Source organism: Mytilus californianus, unplaced genomic scaffold (assembly GCF_021869535.1).
Source record: "Mytilus californianus isolate M0D057914Y unplaced genomic scaffold, xbMytCali1.0.p SCAF_9, whole genome shotgun sequence".
NCBI classification, from domain to species: Eukaryota; Metazoa; Mollusca; class Bivalvia; order Mytilida; family Mytilidae; genus Mytilus; species Mytilus californianus.
Window position 1 is genome coordinate 70,253,134 of NW_026262745.1, and position 25,691 is coordinate 70,278,824.

Genomic DNA, 25,691 nt, shown 5'->3' on the forward strand with positions numbered 1-25,691 from the left:
TAATAGAAGGCATATTCTATCAGCAACATGTTCATTTTAGAAACATAACGGTATAGACAATTCCATTACCAGTAGCTTTGATAGCAAAACAGTTAGCTATGGCTGGGTCCAAATCGGTTGGTAGCAATGCTTGTGATGAACTGTCTTTTTCATAATGATCAAGAGGGCAATTTTTATAAAACCCTGTAACTGTGATTTCTTTAATTTTTTCCACTCTTATTTTCTGGACCTCTATATCATTATTATCCTCAGTTGCCAGTCTTAACTTCTCTAAGTAGTCCATTGCTCATAAAGCTTGTTCTACCTGCAAAGAAATCGGTTCTTTAAAATTTTATGTCATTTTTATTTGTTAATTCTTATATAGTTTATCTTTAACGACTATAAAGACACTATTTATCTTTAAATATGAATATCTAGACGTTCATTATTATTACTTATTAAAATCAAGCAAAATAAATCTTTAAAATGAGTATAATTTGGATAGGTTGTTTTGAGGTGGTACACTTTACATGAAATATAGTTGACGTTTGGCTTAAAAAAATAAGAAATGAACCACAAAATTCTTCAAACAATTTACTGACCAAAGAAAAAGAAAAAAAATCCAAAATATCATTTATTATAAATACAATGTCTTTAAAAAATCTATAAAACTTGTCTGTACAGTTCACAATCAACCTATAACGCTGTTCATTTGTCATCTTGCTTATATTCTTTTGTTGCATATTTTAACATCGGAATCGGACTTCTTTTGAACTGAGTTTTACTGTGCGTTTCGCTGTGTGTTTGTTTATTCTACATTGGTTAGAGGTATAGGGGGCGGGTTGAGATCACACAAAACATGTTTATCCCTGCCACAATTTTGCGCCTTTCCCATCTGGCCTTTGTTAATCTATTCTTGTAATACATGTACCTATGCCTCGGATACTACGACTTTCGTCACAGGCGATTCAAAATCTACACAAGCCGCGCCAATACTTTGACATTCACTCAGGAAGGAACGCATGTTTGCATAAAAACTTGCAACTCTGGATGTAACCAATCAAAGAACTCGAAATAACAGGGAACTTATTGATAATTTTCTGAAAAAAATCTTCCATTGCATACGTATATAATTAATCTTTCATACGATTGGAGATAACAGACATAAATATCTTCCATGAGGTACGAAATGGTTTTATCAGGTGAAATTATAAATTTTCTTGCCCCTTCCCCCCAAAAAATAAAATTTCTATCCCACTTATGCTTTAAAAGACTCGAGATGTAGACCGTAGAACTAAAATCTGTGTTTGCAAATTATCAAAACATTTATCACACGTACACAATTGGTTCAGGTTTTTTTTTCGACAGAGACAGTAGGGATGCATGTCACTGTTTTTTTGTTAACACAAATCAAAAGCATTTGGTTCAAGTCCGGTTTAAATAAAACATAAGGACATTATTCTATTTATTTCATAGTATCGGAAATTCCAGAAATGCATTTGTATCAATGAAAATTGCAATAATAAATGTTATAGTGTTGTAAACTGAAGTCACAATTTTCAATCATTCAAATATTTATTAAAATAATAAAATAACAATGAAATGCTTCGCCGAGCGCAGCCTGATACGACCGCTCTAAGAACACTTGGTGCAAGTTTGGACACAATATTCAAGTCTGGATTTGATCACATTTTTGACATAATATAGGTTTCTGACACAAAATAAATTATGTGGCCAGTGAAAGATCATAAAAATTTGAAATGGGTTAGAATATATGTATTAATTTTCAATTGAAGATTTCTGGCTATTGCGCAATACTGCGATATTATGCAATACTGTGCTATTGCGCATGTACAATTGAAGATTTCTTGATATTGTGCAATAATATGTACAGTGGAGATCACTTCTAACCTCTCATTAGAACTGTCAGAATAATCTGTCATAGAACTGTTCTAAACTGTCCTAGAACAGTTCTAAGTAGAACTGTCAGAATCAGTTCTAGGTAGAACTGTCAGGATCAGTTCTAGGGTAGAACTGTCTAAAACTGTCGTAGAACTGTCAGCAGAACTGACCAAATCAGTTCTAGCCGTAGAACAGACCAAACCTGTCAGGATTGTAGAACAGTTCTTAATGTATTTGTAGTATTTATATTTTTATCTATCTGATGAGTTAAGCCTCTTTCAACTGATTTTTATAGTTCGTTCTTATGTTGTACTGTTACACCACTGTCCCAGGTAAGGGGAGGGTTATGATCCCGCTAACATGTTTAACCCCGCCACATTCTGTATGTATGTGCCTGTCCCAAGTCAGGAGCCTGTAATTCAGTAGTTGTCGTTTGTTTATGTGTTACATATTTGTTTTTCGCTCATTTTTTGTACATAAATTAGGCCGTTAGTTTTCTCGTTTGAATTGTTTTACATTATCATTTCGGGGCCTTTTATCGCTGACTATGTGGTATGGGCTTTGTTCATTGTTGAAGGCCGTACGGTGACCTATAGTTGTTAATTTCTGTGTCATTTGGTCTCTTGTGGAGAGTTGTCTCATTGGCAATCATACCACATCTTCTTTTTTATAATTAATGACGTCACTGCAGTTAGAGCATCTCACTGGTCACCATTCAGTGTTATTATTATCGTTGATAAAGCCACACAAACTGTTTAAAACTGTTCTAGGGTAGAACTGTCAGGATCAGTTCTAGGTAGAACTGTCTAAATCAGTTCTAGGTTAGAACGGTTCTAGCTTGAACTGTCTAAAAGGTGTCAGGATGACAGTCCTACATACTGTCCTAGAACAGTTCTCCTGACAGATTCTGACAGATTTGATGAGAGGTTAGAAGTGATCTTCTTTGTAGTTGAAGATTTCTTGCAATTGCGCAATACTGTGCTGTTGCACAATACTAAGTTAATCTGTTATATATAATAATTTACACGTCCGGTTTGGTGTGTATTCCCTGCCATATCAGTATTTTTTGCTTTTATATATAAATCAGAAATAATCAATGTAAAAATGGAAAATATTATTAATAAGGTAAAAAAAAAAAAAATTTGAAAAAACTTCTCCCCTCCACAATTTTTTTTAACACCCTTGGAGTAATTAACCTCAAACTCAATCCCAGCCATCCCTTTGTGGTATGGTACCTTGCAGTACAATTTTAGATAGATCCATACACTTAAACACAAGTTATTGTCTGGAAACTAAAAAAGTGCTTGTTTTTTGCCCCTTTTTCCTGAACGTTTGGGGCAATTACCTCCAAACTCAATCCCAGCCTTCCCTTTGTGATATGGAACCTTGTGGTACCATTTCAGAGGGATCCATACACTTAAACACAAGTTATTGTCCGGAAACTAGAAAAATGCTTGTTTTTGGCCCCTTATTTATAAACCGAGTCTGTTGGTACCATAACCCCAAAATCCTAACCTTGCTTTTGTGGTATTGAACCTTCTGGTAAAACTTCATAGAGATCCATTCACTTAAACTTAAGTTATTGTCCGGAAACCAAATGTGTCTTTGGAAGACGCCTAAGCCGACGACGACGACATCATAGTATTATACGACACAAACAAAAATTTTGCCGTCGTATTAAAATGTTATTGGCAATGATCAAAATTAATTGTAATTGCAAACAATATGACTTTCGATCCTGCATAGAAGGTGCAACAATTTAAACCTCAAACAAGCGGGAAACCTCGGCAGAATTCGCTACCCTGCTACCTCGCTAGATTGTTAAGCCTGTGATCCTGAACCACTGCTCGACGATAGATCGACGGAGTATTAGCTAACGCTGACGAAATGTAAGACTGGGTTGGGGTGCCAGATGTGACGAAAGAAACCTCAATACAACATATTGTAATTGTTTAATGATTTTCACCTAAATGCAAGGATTTGTATGGTCGTGCTATACCTAAATTATTCTTGCTTAAAGATGACGTCAATTAATTTTTTTTTTAAACTGGATATTAAAATTGATGTTATTAAAAACATCAGAAGAGCATTAGTTCTGAAACAAAAGGAGATAAAAAAAAGTTCATAGGTTATTGAACTCTTTTTCGAAATATTTTATTGAAAAAGGGCGGGAAAAGGCTATTTTGCCTTATATTTAGCATTGACATTATTTGGGTCTCAAAAGAAATTGAGACTCCTTTTATGAATAATCGTCTTGTATGAAAAGAAAAGGGGGTGATATGGGGCAAAACATTTCACTATGTATCGAAGGGAAAAAAACACGGAGATCGAGCATTGACAAAAATTCCTTAACCTGAAATTCTTACTAAAATTGTTAATTGATAATTTGAATCTTTGTGTCCTGGAAAAAAGTGTTTTGAAAAATAAAATCTAAAAATAGCTTTTTCTTGGAAATTACAGGGGAGAAAAAAATCATGTTACTAAAGTCTAAACAAAATAGTATTTCTTATTCTAAAGCAAAAAAATACCCCCAAAAACAGAACATAACATATAGCTAAGTAAGTAAACAAAACTTCCACAAACAAACAGTTGTCATTTTCTACACTTAATTCATTTCTTATGCATGAAACATTACGTAGTGGAATGAAATTACATGTAAACGTTTAGAATGTCTGAAGCTGTCTACCACTTTTAGATTTTTCTCATAACATGTAACAGTAAATTTAAAATACTGATAACCACAAGCAGCAATTTAATCGATCTTAAACAAGAAAACAGAAAACAATGAATCCAAAATGACTGAAAAGACAGTGAACAGGGGTATTTGTTTTTAAAGATAACAGTTTACAAGAATGTCAATGGAAAAAATCAAGATGACAGCTAATTAGTCAATAACAGTTTACAGCACATATTTATTCAAAATAACAGTTAACAAAAGTTTGAAAATACCTAATACAACTTAGCATAAAAGACACCCCCTTTTTTTAATATAGAATTGTCCATATTTTTAGATATAGCTGGGCTAGATTTTTCTGTAATTTTGATATAATTTGTCCCCAGGGCCGAGGGGGATCTAACCATTTTCAAAAGGGGTGTCCAACCTTATGTACCCATTCAGAGGTATTGACCGTCAAAAAAGGGGGTTCACCCCATCCCCAGTAAACAATCCAACGTTGGCATTACGTTGTGACAACGTAATACTATCGTTGTGACAACGTAGTAAAATTACGTTGGTACAACGTAGTTTTGTGGACTCCAAGGCACGTGCTGACAACCATCCACACAACGTTGGCACAACGTAATTTGTGACGTAATTTATTACCATCATAAGACGTTGTCACAACGTCGCAACACAACTGTAAATGTCCCTTGTCCTCATTTGATTGATAGGAGCAATAAAATTCCATTGAAGAAGCAAACAAGGTCTATATTTTATTCTTTTGACCTGTTTTTTAAGTTGTAAATTTGTCTCTGTAGGAAAGATGGACACAATGTCGATATGTACTCTTTATTTCCAAACTGCCAGCTGTGTATAATATAGTCACAAAAGTTTTTTTTTTTACCTTTTTTCCAGGTTTCAATGTAAAATGTATAAATATTTCGTTTTCCCAAAAACTTTGCATTATAATTTACATTAAACCTGTAGTTTTGTCCAATTAATGTTTCACACAGTTGTTTAAGGTTAAAGTCTTAGTTTTTAACTTTTGCAATACTGAAGTACAAGATTTACACATTTCCATTTAACAAAAGCAACTTTTCTTTAAAAAATTTAACACATAATACTATTCGAAAAAGGAGATTTTGTATGATGGCCAACGAGACAACCCTCTATCCTAAAATCAAATATTGATGATGTTAGCAATTATAGGTAACTGTACAGCCTTCAACATGACATCTTGGTACATGCTGCAACTTCTGAATGTTTAGGGTTTCAGTGTTCTAGAATATAGATTTCACTATGATGGTGGAAATTCTAGAATGTAGATTTCACTTTAACGAAGGAAAACATTTTCTAATGAGTTATTCAGAAATACAACAAACTACCACATATACCTTAATATTTACTGTAGATTCATTCAGCTGGATTCACTACACAATGACAAGCTAGGAAAAAAGTTTGGAAAAAGGCCCAAAAGCTGACTGTCTAATTTACAAATATATATTCTACACAACTTATACACTTCTAAAAATATCCCAAATGAAGAAAATACCTGAAATACAATCAAACTAACTGTTGCTTTTTTCCATTGACCAACTAGAGATAGACCTATCCAAAAGTTAAGACTTCTTTTTTCTTGGCTTCATGAACCAATAAAAAAATAATAATATGTTTCTGAATTTTTTAATTTTTATTCCAAATTTTAGTCTTGTGTTGGTTGTATACATGTCATTCCAAATTTTGGTTTTCTGCCCTCTGATCAGCTGGTCTTGTGTTGGTTTCAGGTCTCTGAAAAATAAATAATCATAAATTATAAAATACAAAAAAAAACTGATCCAAACTTATGAATTACAGCAGTTCTTAAAAAATATCCTGTGTGTAAACATAATTAATATTTTTTCTATTGCCGGTCGTATAATAAATCTTGCAGATTCATAATTATGTTGTGCTGTTACTGAGTCAGAGATGTTTGTATCTTTGCCAATTATACACATTTTGATAATGTATGTTAGAAATTTTAACATAATTTCAAAAGTATATAATAATTTATAACTTTTAACCTTTGTTCTTATTTAAAAAATAAATTTGTTGTTAAATTGAACATGTGTTAATGAAATTATGGCTATTCCAGATAATACTATGTCCGCCCCCCAGGGACGACCATTGTTTATCCCCAGCACCGACAGAATTAATAAACTGCTTCGCTGTACGCAGCTGGATACGCCCCCAGAGGTCCAACCCTGAACAGTTGGGGCAAAAATGGACACAATATTCAAGCTTGATACAGGTCTGACTTTGGATTGAAATTAAATATTTGACATATTATAGGTTTCTGAATAAATGAAGTCAAAGAACTTGAAATTGGTTATATGAATTGAATTTATATTCAATTAATATAAAGATTTCTTGCTGTTGTGCAATACACTGTGCTGTTGTGCATTACTTAGTAAATCTGTTGTCAGACTATAAACAAATAAAGTTCAATTAATTCTCAATGTCATATTAGAAATTATGAAAATCAAAAGGGAGCTTACATCAATAGATATAAACAATTCACCAAAGTTTCATGAGAATTGCTGACAGCATTTTTGAGTTATTGTCCGAAACTGGAAAATCCCCCCTTTTTTAATGAATAAAACCCCATAACTCAGAAATGTAAAATGTAAAATTTATAAAATTCTAAAGGGAGCTTACATCAATAGATATAAACAATTCACCAAAGTTTCATAAGAACTGCTGAAAGCATTTTTGAGTTTTGTCCGAAACTGGAAAATCCCCCTTTTTTATGAATAAAACCCTGTAACTCAGAAACGTAAAATCTAAAATTTATAAAAATCAAAAGGGAGCTCATGTCAATAGATATAAACAATTCACCACAATTTCTTGCAAGTTGGTGAAAGCATTCTTGAGTTATTTTCCGAAAACTGGAAAATCCCCCTTTTTTAATGAATAAAACCCCATAACTCGGAAACGTAAAATCTAAAATTTATAGAAAAACGAAAGGGAGCTCACGTCAATAGAATTAAACAATTCACCAAAGTTTTATGCAAATTTGTTAAAGCGATTTTGAGTTAATGTCCAACATGTTGATGACGGACGGACAGACGGACAACGGTATACCATAATACATCCCGTAAACGGGCGTATAAAAATAAATAAGAACAACACTCCCTTTGCATTTTGGTATTTCAAATACAACCACCCCCACATAAAATTTTAAAAAAAAGAGCCTTCCCTGGGGGGACTTAGTATTTTCTGGAACAACCAGTAGTTATTCTACAAATAATAATGAATCCAAATTAAAAAAGGAAGTTTGGTTTCTCAAAATTGTTATTTATCAATTAATTTTAGATATTCATAGGATTTTACCTTAATACATTTAGAATTTACAGCAATACAGAAAGACCTTATATCATATGCCTATGAACGCAATCTATAAAATCAACAAATTATAATTTGATAAATAAAATTAATAAAAGAAGAATGTGTCTATGAGCCACAAATGATGTTATTAAAGGAGATCACTAAAGAATAGTAAAACAGATGCTCTTCAAATTCAAACTCTGCGTTTTATGATAATAAGCATTGTGTATAAATTTCATAACATGTCGTTCAGGCAAACTAAAGTTAGAGAACAGAAACCAATTTTGAGTTCAATGTATGTACGTACAGTACAAGAGTAAAACTATATCACTCAGTGAAGGAGGGCATAAAAAGAGCTGATCAACTGATGTTTACCTTTTTATATCTTGGTCCATCTTTTTGAGCTAGCTGGTGCATGCTTAAGTGTTACTGCAATGCATTCCTCAACCTCAGACACATTGGATCTGTGGATTTTTATACAAGACTCTGGAAAAAAAATTATAAATACATTCAATTATCTTCTATATTCCTCCATCTGTTTACATGAGTGTCAGTCCAACAAATCTTTGGGAGAACTAGGTAAGTGACAAATTTACATGCATTCCAAAATTCATAAGTTTTATGATTGATTACGACATTGTTTCTGATCACATATTTAGTGAGAGTTGAATACAGCTCGTCATTGATAAACATTTAGATTTCATACCATAAATTGAACAGCAAAAAAGACGTCCTTATATACTGGTATTTCTAACACCAGTAGACTTGGTTTTACCCTTAAAACAGGGAAATTTTACCCAACTTTTCTCGACTGGATCCTAGTCTAAATAATTATGACGTCTTGGAAGGCTATTTTAATTTTTTTCTGTGACGCCTATCTACGACGACCTAGTGCCAAATAATTATGACGTCTTGGAACGCTATTTTGTTATTGTCGTTATTGGCACAATTGTTTATTCCCATGCATGTCAGACCCAGTGATACATTGATTGATTGTTGGTTGCTTAACGTCCAGTGGCAATATTTCATGCATGTTCAGGACGACCACCAGTGATACATGTAGTGTTATCATTAATAGGCAGAGTTTGTAACATGCCAAGTTTGTAATGTGCCGAGTTTGTAATGTGCCGAGATGTCTAGCTTCGCATTTGTGATATTGATAAGACTTTTATGCTTCCAACATTATAAAAAAATAACAGTGCAAAAGACACTTGCAGCCTTAATATATAGGGATAGTAGCTCTTGGCATGGATAGAAAACAAGTGCCTGTGGCTGTGCTGTGCATCCCCCTTTTTTTTACTTTCTGCACTACAGTTAATTTCATATATCTTAAAAAAACAACACAAGTTAATCGAGCAATTTGAAAAATGGATTCAAATAACACAAATTTTGGTTAAAATATCTTGTATCAGTGCAATATAATATTGACAGTAAAATAAGAAGTACATGTATCATATTTCAACACGGTCACGGACAACAGACTTGAAAGAGGCGCCCAACACGGCAACAGATGTTTTATTTTCTTCAATCATACTTGTTTTATCATGGAGAAACTTTTTGGCGTAATGTGCAATTATTATATTACCTTTTTCTTTGTTCTGGAATCTGGATCGAGCTAAATTTCACTGCAAGTTTGGTTATCACTGTTTTTAAAAATGAAGCGGTGAAAGTGCGCATGCTCAGACTGTTCATAGTATGCAGCGGTAAAACCCGAGTACTGCTGAACGTTCCACTATTTATAACCAATCGTAAAAAAACGACAAATGATGACAAAACTTTAATGATATATTAAACTATAAATATTCATATAATATATATATATTAGAACATTAAAATTGGATTTGTAATATTTTCTTGGACATTTTGGTGCAAATTATGCCTGTGCGGGAAAAAAGGGGGATATTTTGAAAATCGAAAAAATCGTGAATATATTCTAGTGAAGGTGAATGTTATATCCAGGAAGACTCATACCCACAGAATTCGTCCTATAAAACCAGATTTAAATGTGTCACTGTTATTCACAGGGTTTGTTCACTACGTTATTATAATGTTGATACGACGTAACAAAATGTTACGTCGGATTATGACAGTTTTAAGCACGTTGTCACAACGTAATAAAATGTTACGTCCTGACAGGGTACTAAATTTACGTAAATTCGACGTAATTTTATAACGTAGTCTGTACGTCTGTATCCAACGTTGGGTTTTTACGTTCCCACAACGTTGGTACGACGTAAACTCAAGACATGACGTTCAGACGACCATTAACCGACGTTGGGAGTACGTCGTGTGTTTGCTGGGTCCCTTACCCTTTGGATACGCCACTTGTTCCAACTGAATTAGTGTTTTACGCTGTAAAAACTTTATTTTGTGATAGAGCAGCACTGGTGTGATTTTTTTTTAATCTATTGTATGTTCTCGTGCCAATAGAGAGGAAAATTACCCAAAGTTCATAATATATTTATAAGTTTACTGACTTGGATTTTCCCGTACTATTTATAGGATATCTGATAAGGAGTTGTTTTTATTAATCACATATTCTTGCTGATTTGGGACTGTGAAAAATTAAAGAATTTATTTTCTTCGATGCAACTGTCCCGTCCGACAAAGTCTTTCTCAGTGAGTTAATGGAAAGTAAGGCGTCCTAGATTTTATCCTTCCTAAATATAATTTTATCGTTGTTGATATCCATAAATCTGTTTGCGCATGTCACTACAGTGGAACCACAGTATCCGTGAAAGGCTTACAATTTACTGTATTCGATACATACAATATCATTTTCGAATGTTCAGATTTCAATTCCTAAGTTTGACTGTCGAATATTGATTAAAAATTTTAAGTTCCTTTGCAGTTTTTGAGAGAGTTCTTTAATTTTCTTACCTTGTATTTTAAAAGAGCTCAATACTGGTTATAGTATATGTATACTTCCGGTTTATAAATAAAGCGCGCTTTTCAAACTGCGTAAACACATGGCAACACTGAGATTTTTTAAACTGATATATCATAAACCTTTTCTTTTCATTTTTTGTACCTATGAACAGTTTAATTATATTTTGAAGTCAGAAAAATACAGGGGCCCTGAAACATAATAGGGAACACATTGTGTTTATAGTTTTTTAGGAGCCTGATGCCCTCTATCTCCCACAGTTGTCTCGTACTGATTCTTTTTGTGTGAGTGCCATATCACGTCTTCAAAAAGTCTGATAGTGTTTTATAAATCTAACGTCTAAGAAATTAAAGAAACTCCATTTCCTTGAAAAAAGGTGTTTGATAAAGGTGGTTTGTGGAATTCTTACCTATTTAGAGCTTTAGGATAGGTGGTAAGTCTCCAACGACGAGAACACATCTAACTTTGCCAATTTTATGAATTAAAGGGAACTACCAAATGAAGATCAATGTCTATATTAAATTTTTAACTGAACGTCTTCCTGTCAAATCAGTTTAAGCGCGGAATGTTGTTTATACATAGGTTACATTAACCTTAACCTATGATTTATTACAGTTGAGAACATTGGGATGGGTGTTACGGAATTTCAATGAATGACCACAGCTTAATGAGGTCAAGAGCAACTCTGCAAGATCCAATTAAAGATAATAACAAGGTCACTTAAAACCTTCTGATTCAGCATTGATCAGAGATATTGTAAAATAAATGAACGGAGATTCACACTGAGTTATACTAGACTAAGTAATTTATTATATTATATATGATATGATATGAATGTAGCCCCTGCAATATCAACAAAATTATTTTGGTACAAATTATGTTATAATCAATATTACATACGATAAATATCGTTGGTTTTAATGTTAACCAAATACAAGTTTCCCAATTAATTCTTTGAAACTCTTGAGATTTGTAGAAAAGTTCACACTTATATAGCACGATTTTGTAGAGGGTAATAGTTTCTAAGCTGGCTTTTTTTTGTACACAATAAGTTTTTGAAGTAAACAATTCATATCATTTCAATAACCCCTTCCCTCCCCCCCCCCCCCCCCCCCCAAAAAAAAAAATCAATGCATCTCGGGTCGTTTCCTCGGGTAGGAGTACTGTTACACATAAATATCGCTTCAAAAATTGGTGAGAAAATGGTAAACTTAGGACATCTATAACAAAATTGATCTATCATCTGCGAAAAAAGCTGAGTGACAGATACAATAATCATATTCACAACTTTATTTTCACTAGTAGTGAATTAAATTTGTGCGTTTGTACATTGGGACACTGATCCCTGTGTTGTTTGTTGAAATACATGTCTACCTCGCTTGCGATGATTTTTTGTTTTGTGCCGTTGGGTTTCTGACTAATTTTCTTTCACTCTCATATCATTTGATTCACACCTACCACTTTTCTGAAGATCTGCTTTAATTTCCTCAGGATTTTCGTTGAACCCATGTTCATGTTGCTCTTTTTTGTCATTTTCTGAAACAATTTCATTCAACGATTGTACTATATTTTGTCCATAGGACGTAAACATTTATCTTCAACATCTAGAAAACCTGTTTAAATTTCTATGTAAATTGTTATAAATTAACACATGAAGATTCAAAAAAAGAAATTTTTTGGTAAAGGTATAGTCTACATACCTGGTGTCTTTTTATTTTCTAGGTTGTACCACTGTCTCACTTTGTCGTCTGTATCCCAAAAATTCCTCTTGAAATCGATTGCAAATCTTTCAGTTTTCGCACGATCACCCGTGAATCCAAAAAAAAATACGATTAGCAATCTATTTCTTTTTTTTTAATATTTTTTTTATATTGAGTATGTATGTAAAGATCAAGAATAGAAACTTGATGTTGAATAAACTGTTTGTCTCCATTGTTTAATTGCTAAAGGGGCTATTGAAAGAAAATAGTGCGTATACTAGCTTTAACGGGATGACTAAAGCTGCAATCGAAGGTAGGTTAAAGCTGAACACGGTACAGTAACCGGCTACATTCTCGTTAGAATTGTTTTACATATGTGATTCCGGGGCTATTTATGGCTGACTATGCTCATTGTTGAAGTCCGCACAGTGGCCTATAGTTGTGAATTTCTGTGTCATTGGGTCTCTTTTGAAGAGTTGTCTCATTGTCAATCACACCACATCTTGACTTCTCTTTTATATACACATTCATAAAACGGTCACCAAACAAAAGTCATCCCAGCGACCTCTACAAAGATGTTATGGCCTGACGAGACAATTCATGGTGACCATATTTCTATACGCAAATCGGGTTCGATCACTATCGGAGTAATTTTACATAGGATGAAAAAACCATGATATTCATAATTATGATAGATTACATTTTTGCAGTCGTATAAAATGGTTAAGTGACAAAAATGAAGATTTCAGTCATTTATATAAATTGCAACTATTGATCTATTGATGTTAGAATAAAATTTTCTATTGTTTTCCCTCTCTTTCCTTCCTTCTATATTTATTTCTTTTCTCATTACATGTGTGTAAAGGTAATTATCAATAATAATGGAATTAAATCCATACATTTAATTTCAGGTCCGTAGCCAGGAATTTCTATGGGGTTACATCGACTCTTTGATAGTCACAGTTCAAACAAAATCTCAACTTTAATAGTCAAAGTTCAATCAGAACGTCGACTTTAAATGAGCTTATTTGTTTTCAAAGAGGGGTTTGTACGAATCCCTGAACCCCCTTTTTGGCTACTGCATGGCTTGTTAAAATATGTATCTGTTGGTTCAAGTCTTAGATTTTGGAGTTAAGACAGGTCGTTATCGATATAGAAAAATAAATGATTAAATCATGATCACTTGAACAAGTAATTTTATTAGGATTATGTGATATCCAAGTTACAAATTTGCTATATATATAAGTTTTCATTGCTTTATGAGTTTGGGGAGGAGAGGGGTATTTTTTTACGGTATCTGGGTATATCATAAGAATACAAGGATATGGGAGATCGACGTCGTGAGAAAACAACCGAACGAAAAAAACAGCAATTACACGTAGAGGATATCCGAGATGTCCGACATGAATTAAGAAGAAAAAGAGCACAGTAAATAAAATACAGACAGCAATACCTGTCCTTATCTAGATTTTAATACTTCACGGGAAATCTTAGACTAAACTTAACGACAAAAGAGACGATTTTTCGTACCCAATTGTTAATTTTCCGTTTGATTTTCCTTTAGCCCCCTTCTACCTGTACATATTTCACAATGTGTTAACCATGCTCGTTACTGTAGTCCTGTTTTAGGTTTCAATGAACGTAATTTATGTCTTACTGTCCGATAAAGTTTTAAGTCAGGAATTTCATTACCACAAATGTTTTGTAACCTTTCCAAAATCTTTCAAAAATGCACTGATTTGGTTGGGAAGGTCGGCTGTATCTGTAGAGTTCTTATTATAAACGGTATATCATACCTAATCTAATACAGCAATATGGTTTATAAAGCCCGCACATTTAGATATATATATATACGATCCACGTAAATTAATTGGTCCTTTAAATAATGTTATCTTAAAACGTTATCAATTTAAATTGTTTTTATTGGCATTCACATTGTTTTTTTTAAATTAAAACATAACTAAATATATAACTATATTTGATTCTACATCCTGTCGATACAGTTTACTTATATTTTGGCATTGCACAAGGTCGTGTATGCGTTTCTTAGAATGTTTTAACACTAAATCCGTTGGAAGTGTAATGAGTGATACTTCAGTTTTGGAGAACAAGATTTATTTATTAGTTGAAATTGTCTCAGTTGAACTACCTTTCAGTAACCTCGATTACTCTCATTTCGATGCTTTTGTCTATTGTTTTATATTAGTTGTTTTGTGTCTTGAAGCGATCTTTTGAGTTAGGTCGATTGCAACTGCTTTTACAGTTTGTTCTTATGTTGTGCTGTAACACAACTGTCCCAGGTCAAGAGCGGGTTGAGTGTTCACAGACTTGTTTAATCCCACACATTCTTTATGTGCCTTTCCTAAGTCAGGTTTTAATATGTCTGTTATGTTTGTTGTTCGTAAATAGTTTTGTTACAAACTAGGCCGTTGATTTTCTCAATTGAATTGTTTTACATTTTTCATGTTGGGGCCTTTTATAACCGACCACACGGAATATATGTTTCTCATTAGTGAAGGCCGTACGGTTACCTATAATTGCTTACTTTCACTTCATTTGAACTTCATTCGATAGTTGTCTCATTGGCAATTATACCACATCTCCTTATTTTCTTGTACAATAATTTCCCATATAAATGCGTACTTCGTTGAAAAATGTCGATCAAACGTATACAAACAAAAAATGTCATTTCCGTTTTACAGTTGCAAACTCTTGTTTGAAGTAGAGTTTTTAACAAAGAATAATTTGTATCTGTATCATTCATTATAATGAAGCAAAAGAAAGTTATTATTTCATTTTGTCTAAGTTCTTAAATATATTTGAACATGTAGTTAAAGTTAATAGATATAGGAAGATGTGGTATGAGTGCCAATGAGACAACTCTCCATCCAAGTTACAATATATAAAAGTAAACCATTATAGGTCAAGGTACGCCCTTCAACACGGAGCATTGGCTCACATCGAACAGCAAGCTATAAAGGGCCCCAAAAAATTACTAGTGTAAAACCATGCAAACGGAAAAGCCAACGGTCTAATCTATATAAAAACGAGAAACGAGAAACGCATATGAACTACATAAACAGACGACAACTACTGTAATCAGATTCCTGACTTAGGACAGGTGCAAACATTTGCAGCGGGATTAAACGTTTTAATGGTACCAAACCTTCTCCCTTTTCTGAAACAATAGTATGACATCACAACATAGAAAAACACACTATAAAATATCAATTGGAAGGCTTAACTCAATCAAAAAAACGTAAATTAACACACAATGAACGAATAAATTTGACCTGTGACACCTGAATGCAAATACACAGTTAATAAAAAATTACAAGGGATAAATAATTAAAGTCAAAAGTAAATAAACAGGTTTAAACAAAGTTAAAGTATGATTGATTTTTGATTTTTGGTGTTTTAACGCCACTTTTAAGCACCGCTTTTGGGCTATTTCGTGGCGGCCAGTTTTTATTGATGGAGGAAGCCGGAGTGCCCGGAGAAAACCACCGACCTTCGATAGGAAAACTGACAATCCTAGTCAATTAAGACTGGAGTCGAGTGCACCCGCACGAGCGGGGTTCGAACTCACAACCTCAGTGTTGACTGGCTAGTGATTACAGTAGTAATTACTTAGACCACTCAGCCACCGAGGCCCCAGTTAAAGTATGATATCACTGTGAAATGTCAAACAATTTTTAGAAAATCATCACTTTTGAAGAAACCTGCGTCATATATACACAGGTAAATGAAAATAATTTTGATGTTAAGTATACGTCTTCTGTGTGTAAAAAATCTTCCGTTTAGGAATACCAAGAAATTTCTTTAATATCAATAAAACTAATCTAACACTTGGTACATATGGGGTGAATATCAACAATAAAACTATACAATTAGTTAAGCATTAGTTAAGCATATTTAAGGTAGTCAATGTTTTGGACTATTGTCACTGTTACTTTAGAATACATGTGACTGTCCTTTTTCTTGCTTCAAAAAATAATCAGGCAGTGATATACGCCACTGTTTCACTTGAATTTATTATGTATATTTCGAGAATCCTTATGTCGGGATTAACACGTTTTAATGCGACATTTGTGGAAAAAGGGGGTCATTTTTTCAAGTAATACATACAGTAAATTAATGATGGACTTTTGTTCAAACATACAAACGATTATTTAAAATTTATCCTACAATTAGCTCGACATTATACAAATGACTTGTTTTATCTAATAAAGTCTAATGGGGTTCTTCTTACATGTTAAGCAAACATTTATGCAATAATATGATTATTTCATCATCCAACAGTTACGTTTTGCAGTTCATTCACGATCCGCGCTTAAGCCATGTAGATTTCTTAAAGGACAAAAAAGAGGCGACGGATACCATTGGGATATTCAATTTCATAAGTCGAAAATAAACTGACAACGTCATGGCTAAAAAAGAAAACTAAAACAGCAGGACACAAAACACAACATAGAAACCCAAAGACTGAACAACACGAAGCCCACCAAATACTCAGTTGGGTTGATCTCAAGAGCTCCGGAAAGTTAAGCTGATTCTGCTCCACATGTGGGACCCCGTCGTGTTGCTCATGCTAGTACAAACATTCGGTAGGTCACATTCGGAGGAAAGGGGGCGGGATTGTTAAAACAGTTTGAACATATCCATTGACATCTGTGAAACGGATATTCCATAACGGCAAACAAACTTGTGATGGCGTCCATGAAATTTACGAAGGGACAATTTCAACGTCACCACTTGGAACTCTTGGTTTTAATAGCTGCCTTGTGAGCGACAACCCTCTATCAAGGAAATCATGATAGGAAATACACGCCCTGGAGATTTACAGATCTAACATTGTTGGGTTGATGTTTAGACGAGTTGTATATACAGAATGTACACAGCCATGTATCATCATCACTACTGGTGATCCGATTGATAAATCTGGTGTAGAGTTGTCACTGGTTCAGACGTACTTATAAATATAATTATGTCTGTGACTGTATCTTGCATTAATTTGTAGGATCCTTTACAATAGATATTTCAGCTGATCTGTAACAATTCCATATTCATGCCTTATATATCATGTACTGTATTACGACGCTAGATTAAAACCGACGAGGAAAGGTAACACCCGGCCACCGAAAGCTTTATTATGAAGCCTAGGTGGTCGAGTGGTCTAGCGCGTCGGATACAGTGCAGGCGATTTGGTGTCACGATATCTCAGTATCATGAGTTCGAATCTCGGCGAGGGAAGAACTAAAAATTTGCGAATGCAAATTTACAGATCTAACATTGTTGGGCTGATTTCTTGTTAAAATATACTTTTTCACTCATTTGGTCTTTTGGAAAATGTTGTTTGTGCTGTATGTAGACCCCTCTACCAAGAAATTTGTTTTTCATGCACACGTACAAAATTCAAGAGTCTATCCTAAATTGAGGTAAATTATATGGCCTTCCAAATACCATTTCGATTCCTAACATCACTGAAGAGACATTAATTGTCGAAATCCGGATATGGTGTACAAATCTTTGCACCTCATGTTTGCGGTATACCATCTTTTCCGCAAGTTTATTGTTTTCTGTTTGGTAATACATTAATAATAAGATCTATTTTGATACATCTTGTGATCCGTTTATTTGGCAATCGCCAATGGCAGTCAGCAGGGTTTAAGAACATCAGTTGTTTGACCTGCTAGTCAAATGCGTTTTGTTAAAATATACTTTTTCACTCATTTGTTCTTTTGGAAAATGTTGTTTGTGCTATATATATATATATACAAGTCTAAATTGAAAACAACGTTCAAACCTATGATTACGTTGGACAAAAACGTACTCTCTATGCATAGTCACCTAATTTTACTTTCTTATACAAGCGCATCATAAATGGAAAGCAACATGCTTGGCTTTAATTTTAACTGTCAGTCAGTAAGTTTGCTTTTTAACGGTGTGCCCATTTTCCTTTACGAAGATAGTCAGTTCTTCAAATTATCTTCCCTTGCGTCATTTGGATCTGCGGGATGTATAGATAAGCAGCCACGTCCATTCATGGTTTGGATGTTATATTGGATGCCTCGTGTAATCGTATAGAGAGACTCTGAGTACCACGCTATCTGCATGCACGTTAAGAACTCTTGCAACAAAAGTATGTGAGTGGTCTGTACGCCTTGTGCAAGGCTTCCATTATAGTAGCAGTCCAAATTTCTCGCTCGCGCCCTTCATATACTGGTCAATACTGAGTTATTTTTATGCTGTTGGGTTGCTGCCTGAATGATATCTTTACTTCAATTAATATTGTTAAATGAGGAAAACCAGTATTATTAAAATAGGAGAATTATAAAATCAATGCGATCCGCAATATTTGCGTAGTACATTGAATTGTCATTTATATATTTCATCTGTATTAATTCACTGCACCGAATTAGTTAAAATTGAAAAACATTGACAATATACTACTTTGCTGAGATAAATTGTAACAACAACAACAAAAATGGAATGACGAACAGAAATAAAAAAAGCACGTTTTAGAATAGGTTCACTTTTATTTACTTTATTTGTGGTTGTTCGTTATTCATTTTTATCTTTGGTATACCGAGGAGGTTTCAATTAAAAAGAAGCATCCTTGAACTCGAAGCTTTCAATTAAATAAGATTTTTTTGGTGAAATGATTGTATTTATTGAAAAAAATACACTGAAAAGATTAGCTGATAATCGTTTGGTCTTAATCAGATGAATGACACTCAAAACCCCTAGCCTCCCAATAAAAAAATAATAGATAGAAAAAAAAACAATTTTTATTTTTTTCTCACACTTATTAAATGCGGATTTATGTTTCGATTCAATAAGTATTGACCAAAATTTAAGTAATATAAAGTATCTATTATTACAAAAACTTTGAGTTTTAAGATTGAGTATACATAAAGTCGTGTAAAATTAAACCTGCAGGTTTTTGTGCATAGTAGCCGATAACGTTTCTTCTATTGGATTTTTCCCTAATATTTTTTACCATGTATATATATGTCTTTCCTGGCCTTATCCCATCAATCAGTAAACCCCATATTCAGATGCTGATCGAGGATTTTGGAAAAAAAGGGGGGGGGGGGGCAATGTTTGAAGTGATACTTGTAAAAAGTCTATGCATTTATTATATTCAAAGCTCCATAAGGGAGGACCCCGGCTCCCTGCTTCCTAAATCCGACTCTAATGCTTAAAAAGAAAGACTTGTGTGTACATTGAAGTTAAAATTCTAACGCTTCAAAGTCAAATTAATAAAAAAGTAAATCAATTAACGCTGGGACTATTATACTAACTGATATATTATGTCCCAGATTAACGTTAATATTTTTTAATTGCATTTTTTTTTTAATTTTAGGTCGTTGCTCTTTCGTTATAATATATATGTATAGATTATCGGGTTATCTACACATTGATATCGTAAAATATCAACCGCGAGTCACAATGTGAACTTTTCTGGCGAGTGAGCGCAGCGAACGAGCTTAAAAGCTTCACATTGTGTCGAGCGGCTGATATTTTACGATATCTATACGAAAAAAAAACCCGATTATCTGTTTATCGTTCTATTACTGGTCTTTTTTCTCTCCCTTAGACAGTTTTGCGCTTGACGAAAGCAAGCTTGAGAACGTCTCCTTACACATTGTGACGTCACTGATAACTTCTCCTCAGACATTGTAACGTCGCTGATAATGCCTGCTCTCGTCTCAAAGCCGTAATACAAGAATTACGGAGCGACTGAGCAGGGTGATATAGGCGTAGGGAAGGACGATAAGCAATTTTATTAAGAGCTGAGCAGAGTGATATAGACAGTGGGACGGCCGATAAATTATATATATGTGTGTGTGTGCAGTCTAGGTGGCTCGATATCCCAATAGCATGAGTTCGAATACCGGCGAGGGTAGAGAACAAAAATTTGCTTTTGCAAATTTGCAGATTGTTGTGCTGATATTGAGAGTTGTTGAGTAGTTGACATTTTTATACCTTACTACATGATTTGGGTTTTCTTCATTGTTGAAGGTAATGCGTAATGAACTTCAATTGCTGACTTTCTCATTGGCAATCACACCACATCTTCTTCTTTTTATATTAATCACAGGAAAGGGAAAAAAATCACACACACTTTAAATATAATTTTAAAATCTACAAAACATGACAAATACATATGGTATGGTACACTGTACAAAAATTGTTCATAATACAGATTTATAGGAAATGTTTGATCTATATTTCTTTCTAGAAAACGAGGAACCCCGGTAATATTTGGTTAGCGTAACATCTGATATTTGTTATGGATCGTAAACTAGTTCAGATTAAAGTTGTACTTGTTTCATCGAAATTTGAGCCTTTGTTAATTAAAAACAGCCTGTTTCACTTGATTAAAATCATAAATAATGAAAACAAAACGGGTTGATTTTAAGCGGTGCTTTGCTTTTGCGCCAATTCGCATTTTATTTGCCCCAAAATAATCTCTGATTTGCGCCCCAACCCATATTTCATTTGCGCCAAAATAAAACATTTCATTTGCGCCAATAATATAGAGGCCATGTCAATGAAAGTATCCTAGGATATGTCCTAAGATATGTCTTAGGACATTATTTAGGATGTTTTTAGAGGACGAATTTGAGGCATGTCTTAACATTAAAACAAAGCTATCATAGGACAGTCCTAACATTTGATAACTAACTACAATTGTCTTAGGACCGTCCTTAAACATTTATTTAATAAATAAGAATATTTAGTGAAATAAATGGCATATAATGCATGTAATTTAATGTATAATTAAAAGTTTACAAAATCTTGTGACAGACTTTATTTCTGATGCGCATGCAATTTTACCTATATAACATTGCTTTGTCCATAGGTCCACTTCATTTCATTTATACATGCATTGAATCGGCCTTAGTAAGAAAAGAAGTCCGGTTTTTTTTTCTGAAACCGAAATTCAAATGTTTTCCACAATTCAATTATTATTGTTCAAACAAATTGGTCAGGTGCAAACATTTTGCTAATAATGATAGAATTTTTGGCTTCAAAAAGGGCAGCACGAATTATTTTAGAAGAGCGTAATACTATGAAATTATTAAATATACTTCAGCTTATTTTTTTCTAAAACTCAAACAGAATACTTAGTACTATAAACCTCAATGTTGATTTATGGACCAAATTAGTCTACAAATTTAAAATAATGTCACACAATTGAATCTTATATATATGCTTTAAAATTCAAAAGTTCACAAATGTTTAATTAGCATAATTGAACCCCCCCCCCCCTTTTCCAGTTACAGAAGAAAAAAAACTCGAACTTACCTTCATCTTGACCAGCCCTCCCTTTTTTTCCCAGGTAAAAAATGATAGGTCCCTTAAAAAACTTGTTGAAGAATATTTTGTTTAATTAGTTTAATTATTATAACAGTATAATAGTTTTATATTGTATTAGTATTTTTATTATGGAATTTATGTCATATATATTGTTTTCTGTTTGGTATTAGATTATTATTAAGATCCATTTTGTTACATCTGGTGATCAATTTATTTGGCAATCGCCAATGGCAGTCAGCAGAGTTTAAGAACATCCGTTGTTCGACCTGTTAGTCAAATACGTTTTCTTAAAATATATTCTTTTTCACTTTTTTGGTCTTTTCGAAAATGTTGTTTGTGATGTATTTAAAGCCCTCTACCAAGAAATTTGTTTTTCATGCACACGTATAAAAATTGCGGTTTTTATCCAACGCAATCATAGGCTTGAACGTTGTTTTCAATTTAGACTTGTTTATTTAATATATATAATATATATTTTTAATGTTTCTATTTCGACTTAGTACATCGTAACTGTTAAGACTATTCTCGTACCATCCTAAGACACCCCTGGGCCGTGTCATCGAAAGTGTCATAAGATTTGTCTTAAGATATATCTTAGGACAAATTATAGGACTGTCTTATGATATATCTCAGACTGTATATCGAAGGTATCATAAGATAATCTTAACGAAGATGTCATATGATCGTAGTCCTAAGTGCTGTTTAGATTTTTTAGTTCAAAGGGGAATCTCGTGTAATCTTGGTATAAAAACTCAGGACATAAATTATCTATTTTGTATTGCTGTACCGTAACCCTACAGAATGAGTAAGAAAAGAAGTCCGAATTTAACAGACACAGACACATCACAGTGCATGATGGCGACAGCCATGTTTGTTTATATGCTAGGACATCATAAAATTATCCTAAAAGTTAAAATTGTCATGGATCTACAATCTGTCGATACCTGTATCTTGGCATTGATCATGGTCATGTTTTTCTCTGACTGTTTATGACGTCTTTACACTAAATCCAGTGGATGTGTACTGATTGATAATTTAGTCTTAGATGCATGATTTTTTTTATTAGTTGTTAGTAGCTGCGAGTACTCTCAGATCAGTCTTTACTGTCTTTTTGTTGTTGGGATATACAAGTACCCTGCCACGTCCACTCTGTGTTTTTAAAAGAAGTTGTGGTATGATTGCCAATGAGACAACTCTCCACAAGAGACCAAATGACACAGAAATTAACAACTATAGGTCACCGTACGGCCTTCAACAATGAGCAAAGCCCATACCACATTGTCAGCTATAAAAGGCCCCGAAATGACAAATGTAAAACAATTCAAACGAGAAAACTAACGGCCTAATTTATGTACAAAAAAATGAACGAAAAACAAATATGTAACACATCAACAAACAACAACCACTGATCACAGGCTCCTGACTTTGGTCAGGCACATACATACAGAATGTGGCGGGGTAAAACATGTTAGCGGGATCCAAACCCTCCCCCTAACCTGGGACAGTGATGTAACAGTACAACATAAGAACGCACTATACAAATAAGTTGAAAAAGGCTTAACTTATCAGATGGATACAAACAGAAATACTATCCTAAGACAGCTTGTTAATGTAGTAGTCCTTAAGTTGGGATCAAAATTAGAACATATCCTAAGATAAGATCTTTTCGAAACACGGCTAAGAGCAAAATTCTCCTAAGATTATCTTAGGACATATCTTAGTCCTAAGACACCTTCGATGACACGGTCCCTGTCTATATATATATCCTAACTTTAGGACCAAGTTTATGATCTTATTTACGGAGACTTCTGTTAATCTGACTTAGGACTAAGACGTGTCCTAAGACCATCCTAAGACACGGTCTACTCCAGGGACAAATTCATTGACACGGTCCCAGGTAAATATATAGTATCAAAATAGTTTTATCTAAAAGAGACTTTAGATAGTAACTTTAACAGTTTTTTGATTGCATAATAAAACATATTCCTCCTAAATCAGTCATCGTAACATCAGTCAAAGCACTATATATACACAGATACTTTCTTAATAATAAGAGACTTTTCACTCTAACTTTAAAACTCAGTGATAGAGATCATAAAACCCAAAAGAAAGCACTGTAGTCTATACACTAGAGTAAAACCAAAACTACCGTTGTTCTGAATTAAGGCTTGTAAGCAATGGCTATGGATGTACTCATGTACACTGGATGACTTATATGTGTGGTCATTAAAAATTACGGACTTATCTCATTTATATAAAAATAAGAGGATGTGGTATGATTGCAAATGAGACAACTATATATCCACCCGCAAAGTTCAAATGAAGTGGATATACATGTGAGCACTATGTAGTTTCAAACCTACGTACGTGACCTACAGTTTTATATGAGTATGAAATTAATTAGTTACCTAGGGAAATACTCTTACAACAAAAATCGTATTCACGATGAAGCAATGAAATATCTAAATTTTTTCATATATGTTACCTGTAAAATGGTGCAAATGTGGTTTTTATTTTTTGGCGCAAATAAAATATAAACTAGTGGCGCGAAAGAAAGTTTGAATTTTGTAAAAATTGGCGCAAATGCAGTGCGCCCGATTCAATACGACTTTAATCTTGCTCGTGATAATATATTGAAATAAACTGCTTCGCTGAGCGCAGCTGGATACGTTCGCAGAGGTCCAACCCTGAACAGTTTGGGCAAAAATGGACACAATATTCAAGCTTGATACAGGTCTGAATTTGGATTGTAATTAAATATTTGATATATTATAGGTTTCTGAATAAATGTAGTCAGAGAACTTGAAATTGGTTACATGAAAGATTTCTTGCTGTTGTGCAATACACATTGCTGTAGCGTAATACGTAGTAAATCTGTTGTCAGACTATAAACAAATAAAATCTTATAACTCGGAAGCGTAAAATAGAAAATTTATAAAAATCAAAAGGAAGCTTACAAAAATAGATATAAACAATTTACCAAAGTTTCAATATGCTGAAAGCATTTTTGATTTATTGTCCGAAAACTGGAAAATTCCCCCTTTTTGTAATGAATAAAACCCCATAAATTGGAAACGTATAGTCTGAAATTTATAAAAATCAAAAGGGAGCTCATGTCGATAGAAATAAACAATTCACAAAAGTTTCTTGCAAATTGGTGAAATTTTTTTTGAGTTATTGTCCAAAAACTGGAAAATCCCCCCTTTTTAATGAATAAAACCCCAAAACTCGGAAACGATAAATTCGAAATTTATAAAAAAAAACCGAACGGGGCTCACGTCAATAGGTATGAACAATTCACAAAAGTTTCATGCAAATTAGTGAAATTGTTTTTGAGTTATTGTCCGAAAACTGGAAAATCCTCCCTTTTTTAATGAATAAACCCCAAAACTCGGAAATGATAAATGTGAAATTTATAGAAAACGAAAGGGAGCTCACGTCGATAGAAATAAACAATTTACCAAAGCTTCATGTATATTGGTTAAAGCGTTTTTTAATTAATGTCCGACATGTTAACGACGGACGGACGGACAGACGGACAGACGATCAACGGTACACCATAATACGTCCCGTAAACGGGCGTATAAAAAGTGAACTATAAATTGTTTTACTGCCTCTTTATTATTTTACAGATTTGAGTAGTTTGACGTTAGAATATTCGCTATTCATTTTTAAAGTAACAGGCTTTTTCGAAGACTGTTATATATTGATAGTATAAAAATAAAGAAATTAAAAAAGCAGAAAATAATGAAGGGTCCGTGTGCTTGTTTTTGAGATATAAACCATTGAAAATTTGGCGGGAAATAATTTTCTGTAGATTTTTCTTAAATTTAACCGGTACCTTTTTTCTTTCAAAAACAATGAAATATAG

General features: G+C 33.5%; 3 long non-coding RNA genes across 3 annotated transcripts in view; 1 reads left to right on the plus strand and 2 right to left on the minus strand.

Annotated features, from left to right (window-relative positions):
* LOC127715199 (uncharacterized) overlaps nt 1-25,691 on the minus strand; it is a 507,760-nt gene that overhangs the window by 441,370 nt on the left and 40,699 nt on the right. The window lies entirely within an intron of this gene.
* The window catches only part of LOC127715201 (uncharacterized), a 44,184-nt gene that overhangs the window by 7,261 nt on the left and 11,232 nt on the right, over nt 1-25,691 (plus strand). The gene's annotated exons all lie outside the window — the stretch shown is intronic.
* On the minus strand, nt 5,487-9,586 carry LOC127715192 (uncharacterized). The gene is made up of 3 exons (XR_007988211.1): nt 9,489-9,586; nt 8,279-8,389; nt 5,487-6,328 (listed from the first exon to the last, which is right to left on the minus strand). It is a non-coding gene; the product is annotated as an uncharacterized LOC127715192 (long non-coding RNA).